General features: G+C 35.1%; 1 protein-coding gene across 1 annotated transcript in view; it reads left to right on the top strand.

Annotated features, from left to right (window-relative positions):
* Positions 1–14103, top strand: part of GABRB1 (gamma-aminobutyric acid type A receptor subunit beta1) — a 431291-nt gene that overhangs the window by 43225 nt on the left and 373963 nt on the right. The window lies entirely within an intron of this gene.

The following is a 14103-nucleotide window of genomic DNA, read 5'->3' as shown; positions in this document are numbered from 1 at the left end:
AGCTCACTACCCTTTTAAAGAGATGTCATTTATTATAATATGCACATCATAATGAATTGCTATAATATTAGAAAGAGTATTGGGCTATGAAACAGTAGACCAGAGTTCTAATTTCCATCTCAGTCATAATTACATGTGTGATCCTAGCTGTAACATCTGTGCCTCAGTTTCCTCATCCAAATGAGGAAGATAATAACTAACCAACCAGATCCACATCATTCTTGTGAATGTCAAAAAAGCAATATGGTATCAAAGAAAAGTGGCTTGAATGTGAAGTCAGGAGATTTGGGTTCAGATTAGGACTCTCACATTTACTGATTGTGAGGCTTTGGACTATTAATTTCATCTTTCAAAGACTTAGTTTCCTCATCTGTAAAATAGAGGCAATACTAGCTTATAGGATAGTTATGAGAAAAATATTTGGAAAACCTTAAAGTGCTATTAAAATGTGAATTATATATGTAATTGGTTAAGATCACATATAATATGCAAAATGCTACATGAATATAAGGTAACCTGGCACCATGAGGGATGCGTTGTAGCCATACCTAAGAAACTGATTCAATAATGTGAAGAGGAGAGACATGGGCATTTAAATGGCAAATCAACAGGAAGGGCTTTGGCAGTATGAGAAAAGTGTTTAATTATGGCAGTGTTTTAATTATGAATTTCTTCAAGTTGGCTTGTATCCTACCAAGTTGCTTGGACGCTTCCTACTAGAAGAAATTGGTGACATTTTTAAATGGCAGTTGATGTTGAGAAGACAAATGATGCCTGTGCCCAGAAAGCAAAGAGGAGTGCTGCCAAAACAGTAACAGCATTTCTTAATAAAAGCAATTTCTCATCTCTAGTATGTTAAAAGGTTTCTTCCCATGAACCCAAAAGTGAATTGTCTCCTCCAAATAGCCATGCATTTCTCTCTTTTAGCGAATGGTGAAAAACCACCTGGGTGTGAAAGTCAAAAAATTTCTCAGCTCTTTCAGAACCATGAGACAACTCGTCAGTCACAATGATAGCTCCATTCACAAATTGACACTCTTAAATCATGCAGGATGGGGAGGAAATATTATCTAAAGGATTTAGAGACAAGAGAATAATAGGTCCCTTGGATACTTCAGAATAGAATGCCAGAGAGAACTAAATTTCAATGTCTTGTATTTTCCTTGTCTTGAAATTCTTTTTTTTTTAAAGAATTTCTAAATTGCCTGGTGAAATAAAGGCTGATGAATGTTCATATTAGTCAAGTAGGTTCTGAAAAAAGTTATTCTACTTATAGGCTTCCTAGGATAGAAATGTAGAAAAATATGCAGACAGATAATAGATGTATATATCAAACAAAAATACAGACTGAAGCAATTTATCAACTCAGAACCATTAAAACTTTTCCCAGTCTTGGAAAAGTTTGTGGGAGTTTTTTTGTTTGCTTATTTTTGTATTTGTTGTTTTATCAATCCCTACTCTATTCTGGCGTGTTCCTTTTTATATGCCTTTTTATATGGCCCATTATATTTGTAATACAGAAACTTTCACAAGAGAATATTTAAAGGTATAACCTTTATTATACGGTATAGAAGGTATAACCATAAAAATATACAATTACAATCTCCCAACACATGGGAGGTATAATACTCCCCCACCCCCTACACACATGCACTTGCACACATACACCACACACACACACACACACACATCATACACACAAAACATGGATAGGGGTCAGGGAAGGGAGGGGGAGTAGCAAGGAATGCTAGACAACTGCAATTAATCTCATTCCAGAACCTTAACTTGATAGTCCTTTCCATGTTTTCACTTATTGGATTAAAAAAAAAAGTAGAACTCTACTTACAAGTTTTGGTGTTTAATAGGAATCTTTAAATTGTTTACCATTAATCACTGTCTTTAGTTACTTACTGGAGGAGGTTCACATCAGGAGGAATTAAAGAGGAAACTTTCTTGGGTCCACTGTATAGTTGTGAACAGAAATCATGGGAAACATTTAAATATGGAAGACTAACATGAGTATGTTTGCACCATGAACCTCATAAGATAGAATCAGAATGCTACACAAACCTCACTCAATTATTTTCTCTTTCCTAATTCAGGTATGAGTGGAATTTCCAGAGTTCTAGTACAGGGTGCTAGCTATGTTCGTTGGTTCCTAGACTCGTGGCTGACAGTGTTGACCAAATATGAAGTTGGAACTTTTGCCTCACTATCAGGCTTCATCTAAAATCTCCGACTTAGAGAGTGTAAAATGGAAACAAACAGAATTTCAATAGATTCTATCTTATTTTGAAACCAATAAGGCAGTTTCATACATAGATATAATAGATTTGAACCTAACCAGCTAATGATGCTGAGGACTGCTGCTTAGGGCTGAGGAGGCTAAATCCTCAGTTAATTTAAGTGAGGCCTGTCTCACAAATAAGAGACAGAGGGAACTATATTCCCCCTAGGACAGAAGTTCTTAACATTTTCTGTGTTATGAACCTTTGGCAATCTGGTGAAACCTATGGACTCCTCAGAATAATAAATGCATAAAATAAAATACGTAAGATTACAAGTGAAACCAATTACATTGGAATATAGTTATCTTTTTCTTCCTTCCTTCCTTCCTTCCTTCCTTCCTTCCTTCCTTCCTTCCTTCCTTCCTTCCTTCCTTCCTTCCTTCCTTCCTTTCTTCTTTCTTTCTTTCCTTCTTTCTTTCTTTCTTTCTTTCTTTCTTTCTTTCTTTCTTTCTTTCTTTCTTTCTTTCTTTCTTTCTTTCTTTCTTTCTTTCTTTCTTTCTTTCTTTCTTTCTTTCTTTCTTTCTTTCTTTCTTTCTTTCTTTCTTTTCATAGACCCCAGGTTAAAAACTGCCCTAGAGACTATTCTAAGTTCTTTGTCAAACAATCCATTCCAGGTCCTTGGTCAAACTCAGACTGAATAGCTACTTAACTGAATTTAACTCTCTCTCTCCCACCCCTATTTAAGATTCAAATCTCAGCTCTGCCTCTTAATATCTATGTGGCCTTAGGGAAATCAATTAACCTTATTTCTTCTCATATAAAATGAGTGGTTTGAAATAGATGACTTCTAAGGTTCCATCCAGATCTATGATCCCATGATCCTAAGGAAGAGCCAGACCCTAGCATTCTTACACTTCACATGGAATTAAAAATCCTGGATCTGATCTAAAAGGACAGTCAAAAAAAAAAAGTAGAAATGTACTTCTAAGTTTTGGTCTCTGAGTTTGGAAGGAATCTTTAAATTGTTAACCCTTCTTCTCTGCCTTTAGGCAGGAGATGAAGGGGGGAAATCTCCTAATTCCTAAGTGCATTCATGATTCCTGAAAGTTTCTATATTCATACTTAGAGGCATTTGGTTATAATAAGATTCTTCACAAAAATTCTCATCCTACATTGGTAAGATAAATGACAGTATATAGAGAGACATATTTGGCAAATAGTAAAACTGGAAAAGCTGCCATGAGTCAAACAACTTTTTAAAAATAATATTTTATTTTCTCCCCAATTACATGTTAAAACAATTTTTTACATTTGTGTTTTTTTTTAAGTTTTGAGTTCCAAATTCTGTCCCTCCTTCCCCTCCTCCCTCCCTGAAACAGTAAGCAATCCAATATAGATTATACATGTGCAACATGAGCCAAACAACTTTAAGAATTTGTTCATTGTTGACAGTTACTGAAATATCAGAAGGAAAAGGAATCTGGCTTCTTAAAGTAGGGATTAACTTGGAAGGAGATAACCCTGCATGAGTGCTAGGTATGGTTCTGTGTAGGGGTGAATGCATATCATTTAAAGGTCAAAGCCACAAAGAAAAGAGAAAAGGAAGCAAGAAGAGTCTTGAGAACTGAAGATCGGGGGTGGGGAGGAAGGGGTATGTGTAATGTATGCTATCTCATCACTTTTTAAAAATTAGTCATATGGTTCTGACAAAATTACAAAGACATTTGTGAACAAAACACTCTGAAATTAAAAACAAAATTCAAAATGTTAAAGCAAAAATGTGATGAATGGAAATAGTACCTAAAAATGCTGGCCTACTAACTGTTTCTCACACTAGATATTTCCATCCCCCATCAGTATGACTTGTCACTGGCTATTCCTATGCAGAATAATCTCCCTCCCCACTTTTGCCTTTTAATATTCCTGGCTTCCTTTAAGAATCAATTTGAATTCCACCTTCTGCAAGACACTTGTCTTGGTCCTCCTAGTGGCCAATGCCTTCCCCACTGAGATTACCTTTCATCTATTTTGTATTATCTTGTTATTTACAAGAGATGTACTCAATATGCAGTTATTTAAGTGTTGTTAGCCAAATTGAAAAGTAAGGTCTTTAAGGGCAAGGATTATTTTTGCCCTTTTTTTCTTATCCCCAACATCTGACTCATGTTAAGTATTTAATAAGTGACAGGTAATCAAAAGGGAAAATAAATGGTTATGAAGTATCTTACAACATTTACTAATGTTCTCAATTATGGAACTTATGGATGATTAATCAGGACAAAATAGATCTAAAATATATCTTTTAAAAAATCAGCCTCATGTTATCTGGTACCATTAGTATGAAGCTCTTTTTTTTTAATTAAGATTTCATTCCAAAGGCTTTGCCACTTCAGAAAGGTTGAGAACCCTGATCCATTATATCCAATTTCACCATGGGATGTCACACTTAGTTAGATTTTTTTTTAAGTTCATTCATTTATTCGATAAACATTTATTATCTGAAAATGTTATTCATTTCAGTAATGATCAAGCAATGCTGTAAAATATAAACCTCCAATTTACGAATACTCTCTTTATTTCTAGGAATGATTGTTCTTTAGTACTTATTTTGTTGACCTCAGATTAAAGTGGAAAAGGTTGATATAATAAATTAGTGATTATTTTTGGTTGTGATTGGAATCATGAAAAACCTGGCTCTTTGAAGTGAGTTACTAATTTAATTACAATAACTCTTTATAAGGGACTCAGTGCTGCTATGTAGGTCTGTTCAAAGGTCGACCTTACTAAGTTCAAAGAGACTCATCTACTTCTTAATTTTTTTTCTTCTGAAAACATTCTTTACTAAGGTACGAAGAGTTTGTGATATATATGGAGTTTTTAAAAAATGGTTCTTGAAACTATTAAATAAGTAATATTCAAATTATAAGTTCAGTTTATCTGGACCTAGATTAGTGTTATAATTCATCATTTATGTAAAACATAATGAATATGTCACCATTATTGAATAATTCTTGAGCATTTCTATAGTCCTTCATACTTCTCATCTTCTATTTTTTATTGATATTTTCACTAAGTTCCATTCCTTGATTAGCAGAGGGAAATCTCTTATGCATGGAGAAGTAGTCTTAGCCCCTGCTTGGTCAGATGGGCAGCATTTGGTTTCTTGACATGTGCATCATTACAGATCATTCCTGAGTCATAGGTTCCCAAAGTGAGTGATACCACCCCTTGGAGAGCCTTAGAACAACCAGAAGGTGGTGGTGGTGGTGGTGGTAGTAGCCTCAGGTGCAACTGGGGAGCATTGAATAAAAGTAAGGGGGTGGTGGAAAAATAAGGAAAGAAGAGAAGAAAATTTTGGAAAACTATTCATACATGTTTCATTTGTTGTATAACAGAGATAAAGTCATAGTGATTACATTATTTTCCAAATAAACACACAAAGTGCAAGTTATAACCTATCAGTGGTCAAGTCCAACAGCAGGTCTTAACAAGCAAGTATTGGCAGAAGAGCTTGTCATACATTGTCAGGAAGTCCAGCATGTATCAGCAGGAATATGTGCATGTAATGACTTGTTTACAATATGATGCTATAGGTTGCAACACAATATTGCTTCATCAAAATTTCAATGCAAGAAAAAACAAATTTACAATAAATTATTAAATTTAAGATGTGTCATTTAAAAATATATTTTATATATTTTTTGAAATGATTAAAATTTCAAAAAAAATGTTAAAGGGTTAAAGAAAGTAGATTTCCAAGGGGGCACTGAGTAATTTTTTTTAAAGGGGGCAAAAGGCCAAATAAATTTGGGAACCTCTGCTTGAGCTGTAATGATTAGTGGTTTGCACTGGGGCCTTAATTGAGACCAGGAACACATCAGCAAGACATCTAGGGGCCAAGATGCCATATATGTTTTCCTAAAGACTGGTCAGCAGAGTACACAGATAGAAATAAAAGGAACTTGGCTAGGAAACTAACCACTAAAGTTGCATTGCTCAGTTACACCCAAGAGTCTATTGTAGTTTCTCATTCCCTTTCTTCCTCACAGACAATCTCTCTTCTATTGCAGAACTGTGTTAGACAGTCTCACAATATTTTCTAGAATTGGTAGCATTGCTTCTTTCCTTTAAATAAACCATGAAACACAACATACAGTGGGAACATTTTTGCCATGAGTCAGCATCCCATACCAGTTCTTGTTTTCCCACCTATACAACTCCACTACATTGCCTCTCCTTCAGTGCTAAAAGACTCTAGATTTGTGAACTGACACATTCAAGAAGACTAGAGGATCCTACGGAAGTTAATGTATGTACAGATGATATGTCATAAAGACAATTCAAATACCAATTGTTTTTTATCCTAAGCCATTCAATTAGCCTCAGCTCCTTGCCTCCATTCTTTGTATAAAAAGTAGCCTCATTAATAATTTTATAGAAAAGACAGAGGATGAAAAATAGGATTTATATTTTTAAAGAACCTTTTTGTAATCCCTGAATAAGATATCAAATAAACTTGAAAATGCTTGAAGATTCTTGAGGTTTTCAAAGCTCACCCTGGGAGGGTACATCTGTGTTCTTTCAGTGCAAGTCACTTTCCTTAAGGCAAAGCAAGTCTCTTTGAAGCTGTCAGTTCTTTGGAGACAATGTGCTTGATTTAAAATAAATGTATTAGTGTAACTAATGAGCCACAGAAATCCTTGATATCTCTATTTAATCAATGAAAAGTAAGTAGGTACAAATAAGCCCTCGGTCAATCTGAGAGAATCAGAGGAGCTTTGACTCATTGGATGAAAGATAACAATGTCATAAATAAAATAGCTTGTCATTGGTTGAGGAGAAGTTATTCCTTGTGGAGCTACGTATAAAAGCAGCAGTCTTATTTGGAGCTAGCTAATTTAGCCATGGTCAAATCTAGTGATAAAGGACTCCTGAGAATGAATTTCCTGGGGAAGGGGGAGGACAGAGAGAAATCACCTGCTGACCAGGTATTAATCTTGTGAACCTGAAAAGGTTAGAAGATGTCGAGTTGGCATTGACATTGATAGTAATATCCAATAGATTCAGTAGCATTGTCACTATAGCAATTATCAATATGGCAACATCTGCATTGGAAGGTGAGAGACACGTTGAAGACAGAGCAAACACACCAGAGTAAGGCAGTTCTAAAACTATCCTTGTAAGGATAGTGATCTTCAGAGTTCAGCAGAGATCTGTGTGTGCCTAAGAGGAACTTCATGAAGACTCCATGAAGGGAGAAAAGGACTTTCAGTGACCAGCAATTGTGTGTTTTCCCTTTAGCTATGGAGATATGCTCTAAGTTTGAGTCCATTCTCCCCGGAGAACTTGTGTGTGCAAGGGGAGAGTAAACTCTGATCTGAGGAGTTATTTCTTTCCTTTTCTTGAGACTGAGTCTTCTTTTCTTGCTTAGGCCAGAAGTCCAGTGGCCACTCGTGAGCCCAGCTCACTGTTTATTGGGATGGAAGCTTTGACTTTCTCCAGTTATGACCTGGCTGGTTTGTCCCTCCTTAGTCTGGTACACACATACCTGATGTCCTGAGGAATTACTGTCTGGTGCCTGACTTGGTGCAGACACTGATTCAGCTTTAACCCTACTGCAGCTCAGAACTCCCATACTCAAGCACCCACCACCCTCAGCCTCCTTTTGTAGCAGAGCTTATAAGCATGTGCCACCACACTTAAGCACTATATTTTCTATTATAGTCATGTTGGTTTTTTTTTAAAGCATAGCACATCTAACATAATGCTTCAAAAGTGAATCTGAAATACAGATTCTAAAGGGGGGGGGGAGGTGAGAGTGTTGTCAGAGAAAGCCAAAGAAGCAAACGATTTTGGATTACTGAATTCTAACACAAAAGTTGGAAACTCCTGAGTGCTTTTTTAGTACTAGTGAGAACCTCTTTGTTAATTCCTAGTAATAATGTTTGCAGCTAGTTGTGCAAAGATAGTTGTGTGAAACTATGAGCAAATGTTTAGTCATCTGGAGGCAATGGTAACTTTGTATTCACTGTAGTACTAGTGTAGCGGCTGCAGTATAGTCATAGTGTATAATATAATGCATCTTACAAATATCTAACTCTCACAGAGGAGCTGGGAAAATCCCAATGTTATTTTCTTATATGAACACAAGGTGCATTATGAAGGATTTGCACAAGATTCTAAAGAATTAAATGACCCCACCATCATACAATGTTGGAAATGGAAGGAAATTTTAGATAATTATTTGGCACTTTTTATTTTCAAAGTGCTTTCTATGTTCACAGTGTTCCCATAAAAGAGTAAAAATATTGTTTTCCCCATTATCATTCCTCTGACCCCCCCCCAACTTGAAATTTTGGTTGAGGCATCAAATGAGTTGCCCAAAACCACATGACTAGTGATGAGAACCAAGGATCAAACTCAGGTCTCCTGACTCAAAGCCAGTGCTATTTCCTGTACAAAACAAAGATATTAACTTGAGAGAGATAATGAGATGGCAATCTCCTCTGGTATGATTAATCCTCTATTACCAGAAGAAAAATGTTAATACATCTCTCTTATACACATTCCCTTTTAGCCTTGGGATTTTCATTATTTTTGGATTATTGCTGTTTTATTTCATAATTACATGAAGTATGAGAATACATGTGATCTAAATGTAATTGCCTTTAGATATAATTTCATAAATTATTTTACATCCACCAAAAGTCATCCTTAAGCATTTTGTCAGTTTTCCTCTAAAAATTCTCCTCATTAATGCCAAAATATTTTAATAAGTAAACATATACCAACAATAAAAAAACCCAAAATATCCTCGAGAATTCAACAGCTAAATTGTAGCAGAACCAAACTATCATTACAGACAGAAATTGCCTCACCATTTCCCATGCAGAACACTGATCCATAGGAATTCAAAAGTAACTGGTTTTTAATAAATGGTATCACATAGAACACTGAAAGTCTCTAAACTATATGGAATGAAAAGCTTTCGAAACATAGAGGCTTAGAAGAAAAATTGAAATTAACCACATGGGAACACGGGTCATCATTGCCATTCTGTCTGCTGTTGGGGGTTTTCCTGAAGATACTTTTAGTGAATCTCTAGAATGGTGGGAGACAGACCAAGAGACAGAGACAGAGATGGATTATATTGATTATAATGCTTACCAGGATCAGATATAGCCCTGAAAATAGGCACACATGTTTGGATTTGCCTGACATTACATAAAGTGTTCTCCCTTCTGATGATCCATATGAAAATGCTAAGGTCCAAGAGTGGAATCAAAAGGCCTTCCACAGACAACATGCATACAAACTAAACTAACAAATAATATATTGACAACAAAGCACCGAACAAACGGCTGTCATCTTACTTCATCTATAGAAATTAAAAAAGTTTATGATTATGCTTACTACTCAGTTCCAGGTCTTCATGACCAGAATATATAGATAGGTTATTCCTATAGAGTTCAGTTTTATTGATAAATACAGATATCTCAAGTAAATGATAAAACCAGTATGATATCAAGGAAAGCTCCAAAAATTTAGAACCACTTGATTACCTAGAAGGACGTGGCCTGGTGGTCAAAATCATACAACAAAAGTTCACTATCTTTCATAAACTAGTAAATGACAAATACTCATACTACATTACTCAAAATATGTTTAATAATTCAACAAATAAATGGTCTTGAAATCAAACCATCATCACAAAATAAACAGTTGCTGCATTTTCCTGAACAGAACACTGATTCATAAAAATTTTAAAACATTTTAAATGAATATCAGCATACCAAATCCTCATCTCCAAGTAATGTGGAATGAACAGCTATTAAGCTATAGAGACCTGACAGAAGAAATGAAAATCTTGTGAGAATTGCATGGGGTACATAGAATACCCATTGTCTAGTTTGCAATTGGAATTAGTCTAAATATTCTTCCAGGGATATAGAAGCTGAGCTTATATCATTATACATTTATTTAATTATAAAAATAATTATTTTATCCTTAAGAGTTTTTCTTTTCATTTAATTTTTCTTTTATTTTTTTCTCAATTACATGTAAATAAGTTTTTAACATTCATTTAAAAAAAGTTTTGAGTTCCATATTCTCTCCTTCCCTTCCTCCCATTTCCGCCTTCAGAAAGCAAGCAATATGATAAAGGTTGTGTATGTGCAGTCATGCAAAACATTTCCATGTTAGCCGTGTTACAAAAGAAAAAAAGAAGAAAGTTAAAAGTATGCTTCAATCTACATTAAGACTCCATCAATTCTTTCTCTTTAGATGGATAGCATTTTTTTTAATCCTAAATCCTTCAGAATTGTCTTGCATCGTTGTGTTGCTGAGAATAGCTAAGTCATTCACAATTAATCAACATATAACATTTCTGTTACTGTGTGTTGTTCTAGTTCTGCTCACTTCACTTTGTATCAGTTCATGTTAAGTCTTTCTAGGTTTTTCTGAAACCATCCTGCTCATCATTTCTCACAGCACAGTAGTATTCCATCACAGTCAAATCTCACAACTTGTTCAGCCATTCCCTAACAGATTGGCATTCCCTCAATTTCCAAGTCTTTGCCAACACAAAAATAGCTGCTATAAACATTTTTTTACATATAGGTCCTTTTCCTTCTTTCTTTTGGTCTGTTTGAGTACAAACGCAGTAGTAGTACTGATGCATCAAAGGGTATACACATTTTTATATCCCTTTGGGCCTAATTCTCCAGATCATGTGAGAATTGGATGTGGTACTGTTCTCCAGAATAGTTCAATTAGTACACAACTCTACCAATAGTGCATTAGTGTTCCTATTTTTCCACATCCCCTCCTACTTTTCTCATTTTCCTTTATGTCATATTAGGCAATCTGATAGGTGGGAGGTAGTACCTCAGAGTTGTTTTAATTCGCATTTCTGTAATCAATAGTGATTTAGAGCATTTTTTCATATGCCTATAGATAGCTTTGATTTCTTCTTCTGAAAACTGCCAGTTCATATTCTTTGACACATATTCTTAAGATCTGGCTCAGTTCTCTGTATGAGGTCTTTATCAGAGAAACCTGATATAAAATTTTCCCCTAGTTTCTTGCTTTCCTTCTAATTTTGGCTGCATTGGTTTTGTTTGTGCAAAACCTTTTTAATTTATATAATCAAAATTATCCATTTTACTTTCTGTGACAGTCTCTATCTCTTGTTTGGTCATAAATCCTTTCCTTTTGCATAAATCTTACAGGTAAAATATTTCATGCTCTCCAATTTGCTTATGATATCACCCTTAATGTCTAAATCATGTATCTATTTTGACCTTATCTCAGTGTACAATGTGAGATGTTGGCCTATACCTAGTTTCTTCCAAACTGCTTTCTAGTTTTCCCAGAATTTTTTTGTCAAATAGTGAATTCTTATCCCAAAACCTTGGATTTTGGGGTTTATCAAACATTAGATCACTATGATCATTTACTACTCTGTATTGTGTCCCTAATCTATTCCGCTGATCCATCACTGTATTTCTTAGCCAGTACCAAAGTGCTGTGATGATTTTTGTTGTTGTTATTCAGTCATTTCTGTTGTATCTGACTTTTTATCACCCCATTTGGGGTTTTCTTGGCAAAGATGCTAGAATAGTTTGTCATTTTCTTTTCCAGCTCATTTTGCAGATGAGGAACTGAGGTACACAGGGTTAAGTGACTTGTCCAGGGTCACATAGCTAGTAAGTATCTGAAGCCATATCTGAATTTAGGAAGATGAGTCTTTCAAACTCCAGACCTGGCACTCTATCTGCTATACTACCTAGCTGCCTGTTTTGATGATTACTGTTTTGTAGTAGTTTGAGATCTGGTACTGCTAAACCACCTTCCTTCACAATTTTTTTCATTCATTCACTCGTTTGATATTCTTAATCTTTTGTTCTTCCAGATGAATTTTGTTATTATTTTTTCCAGTTCTACAAAATATTTTTGGTCATTTGATTGGTTACGACACTGACTAAAATTTTAGCTAGAATTGACATTTTTATTATATTGGCTTGGCCTACCCACGAGCAATTAATATTTCTCCACTTGTTTAGATCTGACTTTATTTGTTGAAAAGTGTTTTGTAATTCTGCTCGTATAGTTCCTTATCTACAATAGTCTTTAAGAAATTATATATAAAAAACAATTTCCTATTGATTATTCTGTGATAATTGAGTTTAATAATAATATATTTGCATAGTGCCTTAAGGTTTACAAAGTACTTTCCTTTCAATAACTGTGAAATAGGTCATACAAGTATTATTCCCCCCACTTAACAGATGAAGAAAAAAAGTTTAGAGATATTAACTCTAATTTGTCCATTGCTGTAGAGTCAGCAAGCAGTTATTAAGTGCCTGTAACTAGTGAATCCTCAAAATACATCTCAAACTCCCATTGTTTGACTCTAGGATCTGTCCATTAAACCATAATAATATGTAATATATGAAAAAGTATTATGCTTATCTACGTAAGAAAAAGGATTTTCTTCTCCAGTAGAAGAGTTAATTTGTGACATGAAAAGCACAAACTAATAGTGGATAGTATACGGGAATTAAAGTCAGGTTCAAATTACACCTCACATACTTCCTAGCTATGAGATCCTTGGTAGGCTATTTAATCTCTGTGTGCCTCAGTTTCTCTCTCTATATATAGTATCACTTCCAGGTTTATTCTTTCAACTCTCACCCTTCTTCCCACAGATAGGTTGGCTCCCTAGAGGGCGGTGAACTAGTTCTCTTCTCAAGATTCTAAGCATAATTGTGAGAGAATGGAATGTTTCTAATACTATTGATCACATTTCCCCCACAAGTACATAGAAAGTCCAGAGCAAAGTGGGTTCAAGTTTTGACAGCATGTATGGCAAAGGGGTCACTCACAGTTGCCAGTTTCTGACAGTTCTTCTTCCTTTGTGGAGTACCCATGAAGCTTTCCTTTGGTGTGCGTATCTCTATTCTGGGTTCTGAGGGTGCTGGCCTGATAGACTCCTTCCTGCAACTGCCATCCTTGGTGTGCGTAGTTTGGGCTCACTTCCCAAATGCAAAAATTGCCATCAGCAACTGCATTTCTAAGAAGACTAGTGCTGATGACTAAGTCCAGACTGACCTTTTGAGTTCATAATGTCATCTTCTTTTCAAAGAGGTGAGGAAAAGACAAAACAATTCCATCTCAGAAGCTTGGTTTGCACTATCCCACCACTAGGCTGGACTACTGTTGGGATGGCTGAATTCTGAAATGGCTTGTTGTTTTATCCAAATCTCACAGGGAATAACTGACTCTCTTCAGCCAAACACAAGACATTTCTTGAGAGGCTCATCTACTTTCATTCAGTTCATACCCAGCTTATATCTTTGATTGTTTGATTCAATAGAGGAGTCTATGTCTAATTAATCACAATAGTTTCCACCTTTTATTGATTCTATAATTCAATCAGAATTATTTTCACCTAAAAAGATATTAGTCTATAGAATATCTTATTAGTTACATTAATTAGGATTGAGGGATATGCGATACCCCTCTTTTTTATTTTTTGTGATATCCCTCCTACATGTAAAATGAAGGGGTGGTCTCAATGGCCTCTATGGTTCCTTTCAGTTGTAAATCTATGATCCTATGATGATATGACTATTTATTTAATTTCTTGCCTGTCTGGGTATTCTAAAAACATGGTTCTTATTCTCTTCTCCCTCTTTCTCTTTTACTCTACAATGAACAGAAACAGGAAGACATATACATAAGACTAATGGCCATTTTAATTTTTTTTTCTTTGTCTTATGCATTGCCATGGCCAATGGCAATATTACCTAGAGACCAACTTTCTGATAATGAACTTTTCCATTAAATGAATAGAATAAGGAGTAACATCCAG

This window comes from Phascolarctos cinereus, unplaced genomic scaffold, assembly GCF_003287225.1.
Source record: "Phascolarctos cinereus isolate Bilbo 61053 unplaced genomic scaffold, phaCin_HiC Scaffold_9;HRSCAF=440, whole genome shotgun sequence".
In the NCBI taxonomy this organism is placed as follows: Eukaryota; Metazoa; Chordata; class Mammalia; order Diprotodontia; family Phascolarctidae; genus Phascolarctos; species Phascolarctos cinereus.
This window is presented reverse-complemented; position numbering and strand designations above follow the sequence as displayed.